This window comes from Pinus tabuliformis, chromosome X, assembly GCF_031772625.1.
Source record: "Pinus tabuliformis cultivar Carrire ecotype Pingquan chromosome X, CPIR1, whole genome shotgun sequence".
NCBI lineage: Eukaryota > Viridiplantae > Streptophyta > Pinopsida > Pinales > Pinaceae > Pinus > Pinus tabuliformis.
This window is the reverse complement of record NC_142308.1, coordinates 216,662,070-216,680,208: the sequence shown is the minus strand read 5'-3', so window position 1 is coordinate 216,680,208 and position 18,139 is coordinate 216,662,070.

Below are 18,139 nucleotides of genomic sequence, written 5' to 3'. Positions count from 1 at the left end.
TTCCTCTTAATTTCATTGTTCTCCATAACAGAGTGTTGGTAGATTGGTATGTTGGGTAGCGGCACCTCGAGGTCACATCGATGGAGTGCTTGACCTGACAGTGTAGGGGTACCCCTATGGGTGAGGTGAAGATGTCCTTGTACTCTTCCACGACCTTGTCCATCTGATGCTGCCATACAGAGGAGCCCTATCTAGAGGTTGTGGATGTGGCCACAGTCTTCTTGTTGCCTTAAGGACAAATAATAAGGAAGACAAATTACCCCATCTGTAAAATGATCTTATTACATTTCTTCATAGAGATCAAAGAGATGGTGGTAGGTGGTGCTACCTCTGGTATCCTGTGTAACTTATTGCCCAAATAAATAATGACAGTGCAAGGCCTAGGCTCATATACATCATGACGCTTCCACAAGTATGGTTGGCCTGATAATACATCAAAAACATCAAGAGGAGAAACATCACATAATACCTCATTTGTGAAGGGCTTGATTTTGTAGGGAAGGCGACATTGTTGGCTGACACAGAGATCTCACCCTTTGTGAAGCCACCTGATGTTGTTCAATTATGAGTGTGGTATGGTCGGTAGGCACAACCGCTTCACAACCTCTGCTGAAATAAGGTTCTTTTGGCTCCCACTATCAATAATGAACTGCAACAAAGAACCCTTCACCCACATTTATGAGTGGAAGAGTCACTCCCCCTCCTTTGGATCTTCGAGCTCAACCTCTTGGATCTTGGTAGTGGCAATGGTGGCACTAGGCTCCACATCAATAAACTGCCTCCCTTTGTCATTCCCCTTGTCAGTTTCTGACTCAGAGTCGAAACATGCATCTGATTTGGAAGCCTTCAGCTTGGCCACCAGTGACTTCTTGGCTCAACACTCACTTGTGTTATGAGTGGGGCTCTTATGGAACTCACACCATTTCCTTGTGTCCTTTGTTATCTTCATGGTGTTGTTCTTTGCTTTCGGCTTCGGCGAGTTGTCCTGTGTCGCCCTGCCTTGGCTTTTTCCTTTCATATATGGTTTTGGGGTATCCTTCCCTTGCTTCGAATTCACTAATTCAAAGTCTCGCTTCTTCTTTTTTAATTTATGCTCAATCTTGACAGCATGTCGATAGGTGACGTCCAACGACGAGATGTCCAGGAACTCCATCTTGTCTTGGATGTACTTATGTAAACAGTCATGGTACTTGATACCAAATGCTACTCATAATCCTTTGATACCAAGCTTTGTGCGAAGGGTATGGAAAATATTTGTGAATTCTAACACATCTTGGTCCTTTCCCTATCGCAACATGGTCCACTTTATGTATTTATCTTCATAGCTCCTAACGGGGTAATATTGTTCCTTGATGGCATCTCTGAAATAATTCTAAGTGGGTGCGGCTGAAACCAATGAGGATTCCCTCTCGTCCTTTTGTTCTTAGTAGGTTTCCCACAAGTCCTTGAAATGTGGGGCAACTTTGAGGAGTGAAAAAGTAATATTTTCTTGATTGGAAAAGTCATGAACCGAAATATATCCTTCCAACAGATTCAATCATCTATCTATGACATTTGCATCTATCTGGCCCTCAAAAATGGGAATGTCAAAGCTAACTTGTACCTTAAAAGGAGTGGCACCTCCTAATCTGATTAATAATATTAGTTTGTTGTGCTAAGATCCTCCTCAGATTAGAAACACAATGTTATTCATGTGCTTAAGGATTCATGAGTTTTGCAAGTGAATAATGAGTTTTTATGTTAATTTCATGAGCAATTTTAACATAAATAAGAGACTGAACAACAACATAAAAATGTATAGAACATCACCAAAAACACATCACAATAGGAACATGATGAAGGAGTTCACCCCTCTTGGGTTACGTCTCCTTGGTCCAACATCCAATGGCTTGGGCCTCTCTATTATGCTCAAATGTGTAAGAAGATGTGTTTACGGTGCTAAAATTCTTCTGAAACCAACTCCAATGAGTCCAGAATGTCCAAAAATGACTACCTAGCCTCTTTCTGCACCCAATTTGGTTGAAAACTGGAGACATTATGACCTTTCCTAGTTTCTCCACTATTCACTCCACAAATTGCCCAAAATCTGGCATCGTCCTACAATTTCGCCCCATTTTTTGCTAATGGGCCACCAAATTTGCCGAAATATGGGTAGATTTTTTGGACTATTAATTTTGCCGCAGAGGCCTAAAAATCGAAAAATATGGACATATGGGGGGCCATGCACCCAGGGGCTATCCCCTGGCGCTGGACCCCTCCCTCCGACGGTTACATAATTGTTCTGGGAGCATTCACATGCCAGAGGCCCCGGTGGTTAGAGCTGACAGTCGGTGATGGCAGTCAAGGCTGGCAGTTAGCGTGACCTTTGGCACAGTGTTCACATGGGAGGCAGTTAAGTCCGCCCGACCCCCCAAACCTTTGCAACATCAATGTTAAATATTAATGCCACCTAATGGGTTAAGTAACAACCTCATGGTGCAATGGTAATGATGTTTATTGTGTGTTGGGAGGTCGGCGGTTCAACTCCCGCTACCTCTACCCTGTCTATAACAACAATTTGGTGGCCTTCAGCGTTACCACGTGTCGGCCTCCGGCTAGGCCACATGTTAGCCCGTGGTTGGCCACTCCACCAACAAATAGAAACTCACAGATTTCAACTAGTACCAAGGTGCCACTTGACACAACCCGATTCATTGAGAAAAATTTGACTCAGTCAACTGCCACATACCCTACCCAATCAGTACCACATCAGCAGTACAGACTACTGACTGGGTTGTCCATTTTTTTGAAAATTCACCTGTTTGACAAAGTGGAAAAACTCATTTCTAGAGTCATATAGAGTCTATTTCGTGCAAAATGAATTGTGCCAGATTCGGGATGACGAGCACTACATGGTCGTTTAGGTTCAACGCCATTCTGACGACTTTTGCTTTTAAACATACTTCTGAGCACCTAATCACCTCCGGAGTGGTTGTTGGATGAAGATATCTCACCTGTGGGTAGCTGTCGAAGGATATGGGAAAATTTATCCACCATCGGGTTCCTTTGTCGCTCGAGGGATTCCTCAAGCAATATTTTGAAAGGGTCTCCTACCCCCTTGTCTTTCTTTTCTTCCGCCATGGGAGGTCGTCGAGGTTTGCAAGACTAGTTTTACAAAGCTTCAACCAGTGCGAACAAAGAAAAATTGACCTCATGTGAGCAAAGAAAAACTCCTTACACCCAGACCTCATTATGGACATGCAAAGAAAAACAAAGAAGGATCATATCATTCTAACACCATTGATCCGGACTTATGCAGGAACACAACAAAATATAGATATACACATAAACACGGAGATGCAGCAAAAATAAAAGTTCATTTCATTAATATCAAAGAACTCAGATATGCTTGCATACAGAATGGAAATAAACTAGCTCGGGCAATGGTAGTTTATATCTGAGAAGAGATGTGGCAGCTACATGCCTCTGAACTATGTTACAATGAAGCTCAAGGGCCTTTTTATTACTGAACAACAATGGAAAACCCTAAACAACCAAAACCCGAACCCAAGAGATGAAACACTGAGAGTTTGTGGGCCCCGTTGGGGTTAGTTGGGCAGCCAACTTCTCGAGGTCATTAGACCAAAATCCGCAGGTGTTAGCCAACGATCACATCGCCGGAGATAAGGATCCATGAGAGGTGGTTAGTCAATGTCGCAAAACACACAGGGAATGTTGGTTTGTCCAATGTCCAATAGTCTCCCCGCTAACGTGATTCGGGTGTGTATCGAACCCATGACCTACGCTTTGATACCATTTGTTGGGAATCACGATTGTCGTTAGACCAAAACCCGCAGGTGTTAGTCAATGATCACATCACCAGAGATAAGGATCCACGAGAGGCGGTTAGTCCATGTCATGAAACTCATGTGGAGCATTGGTTTATCCAATGTCCAACACTCTGTTTGGCACGTACGATACCTCAATGTCACTATGAACGAGGTATTGTATGTGCCAAACAGATTGTTGGACATTGGATAAACCAATGCTCTCCATGTGTTTTGCGACATGGGCTAACCGCCTCTCATGGATCCTTATCTCTAGCGATGTGATCATTGACTAACCCCTGCGGTTTTTGGTCTAACGACAATTGTGATTCCCAACAAGTGGTATCAGAGCGTAGGTCACGAGTTCGATACACACCCGGCTCACGCTGCGAGGGAGATTGTTGAACATTGGATAAACCAACACTCCCCGTGTGTTTCGCAACATGGACTAAACACCTCTCATGGATCCTTATCTCCGGCGATGCGATCATTGACTAACACCTGCGGGTTTTTGTCTAATGACAGTCATGATTCCCAACACAGAGATCATATGGCCAAGTTGCGACCCCAAGAAGTTGGCTACCCAACTAATCCCAACAGGGCCCACAAACTCTTGGTGTTTCATCTCTTGGGTTAGGGTTTTGGTTGTTTAGGGTTTTCCATAATTGTTCAATAATAAAAAGGCCCTTGAGCCTCATTGTAACATAATTCAGAGGCATGTAGCTGCCACATCTCTTCTCATAGATAAGCTATCATCACCCGAGTTAGTTTATTTCCATTATGTATGTAAGCATATCTCAGTTCTTTAATATTAATGAAATGAAGTTTTATTTTTGTTGCATCTCTATGTTTATGTGTATATCTGTATTTTGTTGTGTTCTTGCATAAGTCTAGATCAGTGGTATTAGAGCGGTTTCCTCCTTCTTTGTTTTTCTTTGCATGTCCCCAACAAGGTCAGGGTATAAGGAGTTAGGGCTCGAACTGGTTGAACCTTTGCAAAACTAGTCTCGCAAACCCCGAGGACATCCCATGGCAGAAGAAAAGAAAGATGAGGGGGCAGGAAATCCTTTTAAAATATTGCTCGAGGAATCCCTCAACAAACAAAGGAACGCAATAATGGATAACTTTTCCCATATCCTTCGGTGCCTACCCATAGGCGACACATCTTCATCCAACAACTACTATGGAGGCACCACTCCTTTTCAGGTACAATTTAACCTTGAAATTCCCATTTTTGAAGGCTATCTAGATGTAGGTGTCGTAGATAGATGGTTGAATCTATTGGAAGGATATATTTCAGTTCATGACTTTTCTAATAGGGAAAATATTAATCTTTCACTCCTCATAGTCGCCCCACATGTCAAGGACTCGTGGGAAACCTACTGTGAACAAAAGGACGAGAGGGAATCCTCACTAATTTCAGCCGCACCCACTTGGAATTATTTCCGAGACGCTATCAAGGAACAATATTACCCTGTTAGGAGCTATGAAGATAAATGCATAAAGTGGACCAAGCTGCGACAGGGAAAGGACCAAAATGTGTTGGAGTTCACAAATATTTTCCATACCCTTTGCACAAAGCTAAGTATCAAGGATTATGAGCAACATTTGGTGCTCAAGTACCGCGACTGTCTACATAAGTAAATCCAGGAGGAGATGGAGTTCTTGGACATCTCCTCACTTGACGTCGCCTATCAATACACTGTCAGATCGAGCACAAACTAAAAAAGAAGAAGCGAGACTTTGGATCAGTGAATCCCAAGCAAGGGAAAGATGCCTCCAAACTGTAGATGAAAGGAAAAAACCAAGCAGGGTGACCTAGGACAACCTGTCGAAGCCGCAAGCAACCAACAACACCATGAAGAAAAAGGACACAGGAAAGTGATGTGAGTTCCATAAGAACCCCACTCACAACACAAGTGAGTGTCGATCCAAGCAGTCAGTCGTGGCCAAGCTTAAGGATTCAAAATCAGATGCATGTTTTGACTCTGAGTCAGGACCCCACAAGGGGAATGACAAAGGGAAGTAGATGATTGACGTCAAGCCTAGCGCCACTATTTCCACCACCAAGATCCAAAATATTGAGCTCAAAGATCGAGAGGAGGGAGGGCGTCTCTTCCATTCATAGATGTGGGTGAAGGGTTCACCGATGCAATTCATTATCGACAACAAGAGCCAAAATAACCTCATTTAAGCAAAGGTCATGAAGCAGTTTGGCCTACCGACCACACCACACTCGTGGTTGTACACCATTGGGTGGCTTCACCAAGGACGAAATCTTCGGTCGGCCAGCAATGTCGCCTTCCCTACAGCATCAAGCCCTTCGCGGATGAGGTATTATGTGATGTTGCTCCTCTTGAAGTTTGTGATGTATTAAAAGGCCAACCATACTTGTGGAAACGTCATGTTGTATATGAGTTGAGGCCTCACACTGTTATTATTTCCTTGGATAATAAGTTATACATGATACCGTAGGTAGCCTCGCCTACCACCATCTCTTTGATATTTGATAAGCAATGCAATAAGATCATCTCCTAGACTGGGAAATTTGTTTTCTTTCTGATTCACTCTCAAAGTAAGGGGAAGATTGTGGCCACATCCATGGCCCCTGAGAAGGGTTCCTCCATGCAGCAGAAGCAGGTGGATAAGGTCGTGGAAGAATACAGGGACATCTTCTCCTCACCCACAGGGGTACCCTTGCACTGTCAGGTCAAGCATTTGATTGATTTAACTCTCAGAGCACCTCTACCCAACGGGTTGATATATCGTCACTCCATTATGGAAAATGAAGAGATCAAGTGGAAAATACAAGAGTTGCTATAAAAAATGTTAGGACATTCTGACACATAGGAAATAGTTAAGTATAACTTGGTCTAGTGTAGAGTTAGGTAAAGTGTGTTTCTTTGCTATGTACTTTTGTAACTTACAATCCGACGGTCATGATATGTTGTGATCCGACGGTTCATTCTCTCCTCGGTATTACCGACACTTGATTCGTGGCTTAACACCCGATTGGTCCATGATCTCTATTTAAAGAGCATGGAGACTCATTTGTAGGGCAACCATTCATGAGAGAAGATTATGTAAATTTTCATTCTTTTATTAATAAATTGCCTGAAGTGGCCGAGTTGGCTCAGGCCTTGGACTGTTTCCCTCTTTGAGGGTTTTAACCACGTCAAGGATACTGGTGTATTGATCTGTGATCTGTTTGTGAGAGTGTCCTTTGGTTTTCTATCTGAGGAATTTACCCTGTAAATTCCTACATGCTATCAGAGCTAAGTTGAGGGCCGCATCTGTTGGTGATCCAAATCTGAAGCCGATAGAACTGCATCCGACTGTCGTTTCCTAGATCTACTATTTCTGATTGCTTTCGGGTCGAGACGAGTACTCTATTGTGTTAGGAGCATCTGTTCCAGTGAGGAACCCCTTTTTTCACGTGAAAAAATTTTCGATAGCCCTAGCTATGTCATTTTTCAGATCTGGAGGTGTACAATGTTTATTTGCAGTTTCTAGTTATTTTCTCTCTATTTATTTCGGTTTATTTATCTCTTTGTTTTTTTATTACCGGATCTACACCTTTCATTTATGCGTATGCTCTTTTCCCTCGACTCTGTGCGATATGGGCAAAAAAGAAACAGAAAGAATATTTTTTTTTCTCATGCGTATGCTCTTTTCCGTTGCGCCTTAATGTAATCTCGAAAATCAAAAACATTGAGGAAAATTGTTAGTTTTTGGGTAAAGCTAACTTCAACCCATAAGGTTTTTTTTTTTGTATGTCCGTTTTGGGATTTGTAGGCAAAAAAGAGCTTTCTCAAGTAAGCATGCACCCCAAAGCTTCAGTGACTAAAAAAAAAAAACCCTTTCCTCTTTTCCAAAAATTGTTGACCTTTTAAACTAGCTCACTTGGTTCAAAGTTACTTTATGAGAATAGAGGTCTTGAGTTCAAGTCATTCTTTTTGTTGAGTTAATTTTTCAAAAAGCACATGTAACTTATGTTTTAAACTTACTTTATGTAAAAGTGTTCTCACCCATTATAAAAAGTGAGTCACTTATAATTCTAAAGTCTCTTTATCTTTTATTTAAGTTCCAATTTAGTGGATAGCTCATAAAGTACCATTGTAAAAGTGACTTTCACTTATTTATAAAATGAGTCATATAAATTTTTTTTTTAAATGAGCTAATTATATTAAATTTGGAAAGGGGCGGATTTTTTTTTAAATATAACATTATCATTCATTTCCGCACATTCTCACACTTTGTTGGCATTTTCAACAACTTTTCTTCAAAAAGTCATAACTTCTTCATCCGGAAGCCGTTTTCAGAGCCATTTTTTTTAATCAGCCCAATTTTTCGAGATCTTTCCATTGGAACACTTAGTTTCAGCATCTATAGCTTAATTTTCTGTTAAAATGGAAAGTCCATGCCAATTTATTCTTGACAGCACCAACTACTTCCAATAGTGGTCCTACATTGTGGATTTACTTAGAAGTAAATGTCTTTAGAATAGCCTCGTGACAAGAAACCAAATCGAAAGATGAAGATAAGGTAGCCAAATGGGAAAATAGGCAAGATCAAGCACGTGGGTTGATAGGGATGTCTATTTCTCCATACCTTAGATTCCATATCGTAGAACTTGATACTCCTAATGAAGCAATGAAACAGATCACTAAAGTTTTTGGAATTAAAAATGAACATAGAGCCCATCAACTCGAAAATGAATTGCTTACATTGGACCACAATATTTTTTCTTCCATTGAAGATTTTTTTTCCAAGTTCAAGACCCTTAGACTTCTCTTGGAAGGTGTTAAGGTTAAGAAAGAAGATGGTAACCTTATCTATTCCATTCTTACTAAGTTGGGACCAGCCTACTCTATGTTTGTTTCCATCTTCCATTCTACAAGAAGCCTTAATTTCTCAAGGACAAGACTACAAGTCCCCTTTATTTGATGCCTTTTGTGATTCTTTAATAAGAGAACAAGAAAAACTCTTACACCTTGGTCTTTTTAATCTTGGAAACTCTTCTAAGAAAGCTTTAGCCGCCCAGCAGCAACCAAATTCAAAGAATCCTAAGAAGCCGTATCCTAAAAAGAATGGTCCTAACCCAAACAAGGGTCCTAAGCAATTTCAGTCTCAAAATGAAAAATCATTTCAACAAAATGATAAGGCAAATAAAAACAAAGGGAAGAAGACTGATAGACATTGCCACTTTTGTAATCGAGATGGCCACTTAGAATCCCAATGCTTTAAGAAGATGGAAGACTTGGAAGCAGCAATGAAGAAGCAAAACATCCATTTGGAGCACTCTTCAACTTCATCTTCAAGAATAACATTTATGCATGTGGTTGTCAAACATCTCGGTCTGGATATGCACTAAATGTTATTTCTTCTTCTAATTCTCATGAGTGGCTCATTGATTCCGGAGCTTCTTACCACATGGCCAAAAACAAAGCCATGTTTTCTTCTTTAAACGATTGTAACACCAAAAATATATATGTTGGTGATGATAAATCTATTAGTGTTGTAGGGACTAAACTGTTCATATAGACAATGGTCAATTTGATGATGTATTATGTGTTCCAACCTTATTGTACAACCTTTTATCTGTATATCATATAACTCATTCAGGTGAAGGTAAAATTGTTGAATTTTCACCTCATGATGTTGTAATTAAGGACCTAAGAGATCTTAGACAGATTTTAGCTACTAGCATTGCTGATGATTCTACAAGGTTGTGTAAGTTTAACAACTTTGGGTCATCAAATCTTCCCTCGGTATTTGTTGCTCATAATGATGAAGTGAGCAAACTTTGGCATGAGCGATTTGGTCACTTAAACTATCGCTCCCTTCAGAATCTATGTAAATAAAATATGGTGACAGGTCTTCCAATGGTATCTTGTAGAGATTGTGTTTGTTTCGAATGTGTACTCAAAAAACATCATCGGGATAGTTTTGAAAAACGTGCCTCTTGGCATGCCTCGGCCCCTTTACAGCTTGTGCATAGTGATTTATGTGGTCCACTTCCAGTCGTTTCATTCTCTGGATACAAGTATTTCTTAACTTTCATGGATGATTTCTCCAGACGCACTTGAGTATACTTCTTAAAACTCAAGAGTGAAGTATTTAACATGTTTTTGGTCTTTAAGGCATTTGTTGAAAAACAATCTGGACATCAAATTCTTAAGTTAAGATATGATAATGGCGGAGAATATGTTAACAACAAATTCATCAACTTTTGCACTGAGAATGGAATTCAAATGCAAAATATTGTTCCATATACTCCACAACAAAAAGGTGTAGCTGAAAGGAAGAATCGCCACTTAAAGGAAATGACTAATTGTATGATTCAATCTAAAGGACTTAGTCTTAATTTTCGGGCAGAAGCAATTAATTGCGCAAATTACATAATAAATCGCACTCTTACTAAGGTTTTAAAGAATATCACTCCAGAAGAAGCATGGAGCTCAATTAAACCAGATGTAAGTCACTTTCGTGTTTTTGGAAGTGAAGCATGGGCCCATATTCCAGATGAGAAACATAAAGCTTTAGAACCTAAGAGTGAAAAATGTATTTTTGTTGGATATTCTGAAGATGTCAAAGGATATAGACTTATTCCACTTAAGTCCAAAAATGTTATCACTAGAAGAGATGTAAAGTTTGCTGAAAATATATCGACCTATGAGCCTAGTTCGACGGATGTGCCACCTCTCTCTATCCCTTCTACTTCTAAAAATATTTCTTCTTCAGATGATGACAGTGAGGATGACAATCCTTCCCCACCTTCTTAGGATCCTCCTTCAGTTCCTCAGCTTCCAAAATGGGTCTTTGCTACTCGGGATGCAGCAGGTGCTCTTGCAGGTGATCCTGCAGATCAGCGACATGCACATTCTCAGTTCGATAGAGCCTCTTCTTTACTAGCTCAAGCTTCAGCTAATTATGATCTTGAACCTTTTGTAGAAGCTTCAGGCCATCCAGATTGGGACGCAACTATGAATGAATAATATCGTTCATTATTTGCAAATGATACATGGGATCTTGTTCCCCTTCCAAAGGGACGAAAAGTTGTTAGATGCAACTGGGTTTACAGAACCAAGTATGGACCAGATGGAAAAGTTGATAAACATAAAGCTCGTCTTGTTGCTAAGGGTTTTTCACAAGTTGAAGGAATTGACTATACTGAAACCTTCTCCCCTGTTTCCAAAATGAACTCTATCTGCCTTGTTCTTTCCCTTGCTACCTCTTTCAAATGGGAAGTCCATCAAGTGGATGTTAAATATGCCTTCTTGCATGGGGACTTGCATGAAGAAATCTATATGGAACAACCTACTAGCTTTATACAAATAGACTCCAGCCTTGTATGACGGCTTAAGAAATCCCTTTATGGTCTCAAGCAAGCCTCTAGGGCTTGGTATGCCAAAATGGATAGCTTTCTTTTAGAAACTGGATTTTCTAGGTGTCATTCTGACAATACTGTCTACACCAAGAAAGTGGGCAAGTCTCTTATCATTCTTGTTCTTTATGTTGATGATCTTATCCTTACTGGTAGTGATCCCAACCTTATAAACCATGTGAAATCCAACCTTAAAAAGAAGTTTGAAATGACAGACTTAGGACACTTGCATTATTTTCTTGGTCTTCAAGTCTTGCAATCCAAGGAAGGTATTTCCCTTTCCCAACCCAAGTATGCATGTGATCTTCTACGCCATTTTCACATGAAAGGATGTAAGCCAGCCCCTTCTCCCTTTCAGTCTAGAGCCAAAATTTCAGTCACTTGTACTTCCCCTGAAGTTGATGCTACCTTATACCATCAGCTTGTAGGAAAACTTTTGTATCTGACCCATACTCATCCTGACCTTTCCTTTGTTATTGGCCTTATTGCTTGGTTTATGCAAAACCCACATGAAAGTCATTGGAAAGAAGCTAAAAGAATACTTCGTTGTGTTCGAGGTACAATTCAATTTGGGATTCATTACAGTGCAGAAGCATCTCCTCTATTGGTTGGTTTCACTGATTCTGATTGGGCTGGTGACCCTGTTTCGAGAATATTTAGTGTTCTTGGACAAACGCCTAACCCTCTAGATCTAATAGTGGATCTAGAAACAACAGACAAAGTAATCCTAACCTTTTCTATAATCAACAGATAAAACAAGAGAGAAGAGAAACCTACTTGTAGTTTTCGCTAACTCCTTGTCTCCCTTAACCGATTTTGCTGCTCCTTTCCTTACTTGAGTCGCTTGGAAAGTACCTCCACAATCACAAAAACAAAAACCCATCAAAGCATAATGATCTATTGCTTATAAATAACATGGAACCGAAAACATGATATACATATGAAAGCATTAACATATAACACAAGCATAAGGAAAAAGTCTTGAGAACTTTATTGATAAGAGGAAATATTACAACCCATATGAGCTCAATCCAGTGTCATCCTTCCAATTCAATCCTTCATCACCTCATGACAAGCAAGACACTCCAACACTATTACAATACTTGCACTCAATTCTAATCTCATATCACCAACATCTCCTTACAACTCAATATTTTTCAGCCCCTGATCTCTTAGATGAGTGATCTATTTATAGGTGAGTGAAGGAGGTTATGCCATCAATGGTGATGATGAATGCCTTTCTGAATTTAGAAATCAGTTCCATGGAAGTCGAGATAAGGGATTGATGTTTCCTAATTCCCTTTCTCATCCAAATGCAAACTCAAAGGAGCAGGTGGCATTGAGAAACTTCTAGAGGCTTCCAATGGATAAGGAATCTTCAAACCCTCATGGAAATTTGCTCAAATTCGCTCAGCACGGGTCAAAGAGGGACCAAATGCACTGCATAGCACCCTGTCAGTTTATGGTTTGCATTGCAGCGCACCCTAATGAAGGCCTACCTGCGTTGATCTTCTTAGAGGTAGTTTTTTGGATGTTTTCAGTGATGGAACTTCTTTGGAAGCAAGGCATTCTAATGACTAACTTCTTTAGGGGATGTAACAACTTGTACTAGAGTTTGATGGGCCCTAATAGTATCGATCCATAATTTGGGGTAGATGTGCCCAAATGGATCTGTAACAGTTGCCCCCTAAAGCATGAAGTCGTAAATATATATGTCGGGTGAAATGCTTTATCACGAGGAGAGTAGGTTTCAAAACGGAAGGTGACCTGCATCAATTATAATACATATATCATGATAATTTTATTTTTCTCATGAACTAGCTTAGGGAAGGCATACCCATGCTCAGCTTATAAACTTTCATTACATGTGCAAATATAGTCGTCTACAGATATAGACCCATGAATGGTTGACCATGAATGTAAGGCCATTGTACATTTGATTTAGTACTCCTGAAAATATCGCAACCCAGATGGATGAAACTAGATCCAGGGTCTTTAATCTCGTACAATCTTTTGCTCAAGTACAAGTCTAACCATGTGAATAGATATTCTGAAGTCGAACATGGAAAGACATCGTCTAATTACCAGCCAATGATGTAAGTTGTTAATAAACGCGAGAAGAATCACTGATAAATGATGATGACCCTCAAGGTACTACATTACATTTTGCATGGTGTGAATAAATGATTTGATGTCGAACATCATACAAAGTCTTTCGGTCGAAGGCCATTGATGTCAACCTATTGCCGAAAGTGAGAAACCTATCATTGATGTATGCAAGCTTCAAGGTACTGAAGGGGTGTTTCTAAGTCAACTTCTTGGATGATGTGCTGATGTCGACAAGAAGCAACTCATCGCAGGAGGGCCTTGATGTATCACACATCTACAACACGAAACGAGATAAATGATTTTGAAGATGAAAAAATGACTGACGACACAAAGTTTAGGAATGGCGGTTATGAAAATGAAGGTTTACGGTATTGCAAAGGATGAAGTTTGAATTGAATGACTTCTCTTGAACATATCAATGACGCTAAGATGAATTGGTAGCATTGACCCAAAAACAAAGTAATGGATGGTATGATAGACCAATGGTGTGATAACCATCAAGCTGAATGACCCAACCCACATAGTCACGGTGATGAGGTGAAAGTGTCATGTTCAAGAGCGACTTGCTACCATAAAGTTTTCTCGACTTTTTCCCATTTTCCCCAATCATTTCTGACCAGTACCTCTTTATTTTTTATCAAGCTTGAGGAGAGTAAAATATGCTTGTTGTATAATTTCTCCCTTCAGGCGAATCCATCGCTATTTGATGCTTTAACTAGTCTAGCGAAGGTGAAACTCGGTCTTGTCTAGATGGACAAGTTTGTCGCTATTTGATGTTTTTAACGAGTTTAACGATAAACATAACTTGGTTCTTTTCATGTTTTAGGGAGTTTGAAAATGGACGAAAAGAAAACTCCACAAGTTCTTTTTCGTAAAGTAATCTCTCAAGTCCAAAAAAGCATAAAATAATACAAGAGAGATATCATTTCCAATCCTTTAATGAGCTGGAAAGGACAAGCGCTCGACAATCTTTTAATGTTTAGAGAGTATGAAAAGAGCTTAAAGAAGACTCCATTTTGAGGAATGAGTGGTGTCTAAGATAACAACTAGTTCCGGTGATGTTGGAACTTCTCAAAACATGTTGACTGATGTGAAGAGGCTGGCTAATAAGACCATTCATTGCAACTGTTCCTCGAAAAGGGTAAAACAACCAAGTGAAAGCGTATGATCGGCCAAAGAGATGGTGGTGATGGAATGAAACAACCAAGGCTCATCTGATAGAAAAGACTTATAGAATGGCAATCACAAGGATTCAAATGCAAATGGGTTCATTTTTACACAAGCTTGAACCATAGGGAACTATGCTTGGATTCAGTTTCATGTTTACACAAGCTTGAAACAAAAAACTATGCTTGGATTCAGTTTTATTTTTACACAAGCTTAAAACTAAAAACTATGCTTGATATTAGTTTACATGCCCTCAGCATGATGAAAGGGAGAGTCTTCTGTAACCAGATGGAAGTCGTTGTGGTGAAGCAAGACAGTTATCCAACACCTATTTGGTTTCGTCCAAATAGGGACAAAGGTGAATGGGGTGATTCCCTTCACATAACCTACAGGGAAACGTAACTTTACCATTAGGTGCATGCCCCCCAAGCTTCATTACATTTACCTAAGTAGACTACTCGTGGATATCAGGTGGATGGAATGAAGGTTCTTTTACGAGATCAAGTGAAAGACTCGACTAGGATTTTACGAGATCTAATCAAAAACACGACTTGGAACTTGGGACCTTGTTTCATTTTTTAGTGAGCTTGACACAAGACAAGGAACTCTACTCATACCCTTAGTTTCATTTTTTAAATGAGGTTGACACAATAAAAGAACTATCCTCATAGTCCTTGTTTCATTTTTTAACGAGGTTGACACAAGACCAGGAACTATCCTCGTACCCTTTGTTTCATTTTTAAACGAGGTTGACACAAGACAAGGAACTATCCTCATTGGCATGTTTAATTTTTTAACGAGGTTGACACAGTAAAAGAGCTATCCTCATACCCTTGATTTCATTTTTTAACGAGGTTGACACAAGACAACGAACTATCCTCATATCCTTGGTTTCATTTTTTAACGAGGTTGACACAAGACAACGAACTATCCTCTAGATCTAGTTTCGAAAATATTTAGTGTTCTTGGACAAACACCTAACCCTCTAGATCTAGTAGCATATCTAGAAACAATAGACAAAGTAATCTTAACCTTTTCTATAATCAACAGATGAAACAAGAGAGAAGAGAAACCTACTTGTAGTTTTCGCTAGCTCCTTGTCTCCCTTGACCGATTTTGTTGCTCCTTTTCGTACTTGAGTCGCTTGGAAAGTACCTGCACAATCACAGAAACAAAAACCCATCAAGGCATAATGATCTATTGCTTATAAATGACATGGAATCAAAAACATGATATACATATGAAAGATTAACATATAACACAAGCATAAGGAAAAAGTCTTGAGAACTTTATTGATAAGAGGAAAGATTACAACCCATATGAGCTCGATCCAGTGTCATTCTTCCAATTCAATCCTTCATCACCTCATGACAAGCAAGACACTCCAACATTATTACAATACTTGCACTCAATTCTAATCTCATATCACCATCATCTCCTTACAACTCAATATTTTTCAGCCCCTGATCTCTTAGATGAGTGATCTATTTATATGTGAGTGAAGGAGTTTATGCCATCAATGGTGATGATGAATGCCTTTCTAAATTTAGAAATTAGTTCCATGGAAGAAGGGATAGGGGATTGATGTTTCCTAATTTCCTTTCTCATCCAAATGCGAACTCAAAGGAGCAGGTGGCATTGAGAAACTTCTAGAGGCTTCCAATGGATAAGGAATCTTCAAACCCTCACGAAATTTTCTCAAATTCGCTCAGCGCAGGCCAAAGAGGGACCAACTGCACTGCATAGCACCATGTCAGTGTATGGTTTGCATTGCAGCACACTCTAATGAAGGTCTACCTACGCTGATCTTCTTAGAGGTAGTTTTTTGGATGTTTTCAGTGATGGAACTTCTTTAGAAGTAAGGCATTCTAATCACTAACTTCTTTAGGGCATGTCACAACTTGTACTAGGGTTTGATGGGCCCTAATAGTATTGATCCATAATTTGGGGTTGATGAGCCCAAATGGATCTGTAACAGACCATGATGATCGGAAGTCTACTGCAAGTTATGTGTTCCCTCTTGGTTCAAGACCTATTACATGGGTTTTCAAGAAACAAAGTGCCATTTCTCTTTCTTCAACAGAAGCAAAGTATCGTGGTGTCGTAGAAGCTAGCAAGGAAGCCCTGTGGCTTCGTTAGATCCTGTTAGAGTTTGGTTTTCAACAGTAGCATCCGACTACACTTTGGTGTGATAATCAAAGTGCCATTCAACTATGCAAAGATCCAGTCCAACATCAGCGCAACAAACACATTGAACTGCACATGCACTTCATCAGAAAGCTCATTCATGACCATGTTCTTGAAGTGCAATATTGTTCAACAGATGATCAAGTTGCAGACATCTTTACAAAGGCTCTCACAGAGGTGAAGTTTACTGAACTTCGATTTATGGTTGGAGTTCTGGAAGTTGTCACTAAGGGGGGATAGGCTCTAATGCCTCCTTCCTTCTCGTATTGTGTCATATTTGTACATCCTTCAATCCTATCCCAAGTTGTTCTTAAGGGGGGATGTTAGAATATTCTGACACATAGGAAATAGTTAAGTATAACTTGGTCTAGTGTAGAGTTAGGTAAAGTGTGTTTCTTTACTATGTACTTTTGTAACTTACAATCTGACGATCATGATATGTAGTGATCTAACGATTCATTCTCTCCTCGGTATTACCGACACTTGATCCGTGGCTTAACACTCGATTGGTCCATGATCTCTATTTAAAGAGCATGGAGGCTCATTTGTAGGGTAACTGTTCATGAGAGAAGCTTATGTAAATTGCCTGAAGTGGCCGCATTGGCTCAGGCTGTGGACTGTTTCCCTCTTTGAGGGTCTTAACCACGTCAAGAATACTTGTGTATTGATCTGTGATATGTTTGTGAGCGGTGTCCTTTGGTGTTCTGTCTAAGGAACTTACCCTGTAAATTCCTACAAAAATGGCACACCCTACCAAGTTCCTCACCTTGTGGGAGCCTGATTGTGCTTGTACAAAAGAAGGATGGGACCTGGAGGCTCTACATTCGTTATCGAGCACTAAACAAAATCACTATTAGGAACAACTATCCAATCCCACATATTGATGACCTTCTAGACCAACTCAAGGGGGCCAAGTATTTCATCAAGATCGATCTGAAGTTTGGCTATCACCAGGTTCCAATAGAGCCTACAGATGTATGGAAGACTGCCTTCAAATCGAAGGAAGGCCTTTTTGAATGGTTGGTTATGCTCTTCGGGTTGACAAATTCCCCTGCTACTTTTATGAGGTTAATGGATAACATCTTGCGGCACTTCACCAACTCATTCATGGTTGTTTATCTGGACGACATCCTCATATTCAATAAGAGTTGGGAAGAACACTTGCAACACATTCGACAAGTCCTTCAAACCCTGCGGCAACACAAAATGTGTGCCAACTTGGAGAAATGTGCTTTTGGCATGAACCAAGTACAATATCTGGGTTACATCATAGATGAGTGAGGCTGCATGTGGATCTAACTAAGATCCAAGTCATTCAGGATTGCCCAGCGCCAACCACTCTAAAAGAGGTTCACATCTTTTTGGGCCTTGCAAATTTTTATCAGAGGTTCGTGTTGGGATTCTCCCATATCACTTAGCCTTTGAGTCAGATTACCAAGGGGGGAGCGAAAGCAAAGTTTTCCCTGTCCGAGACCCAACAGTA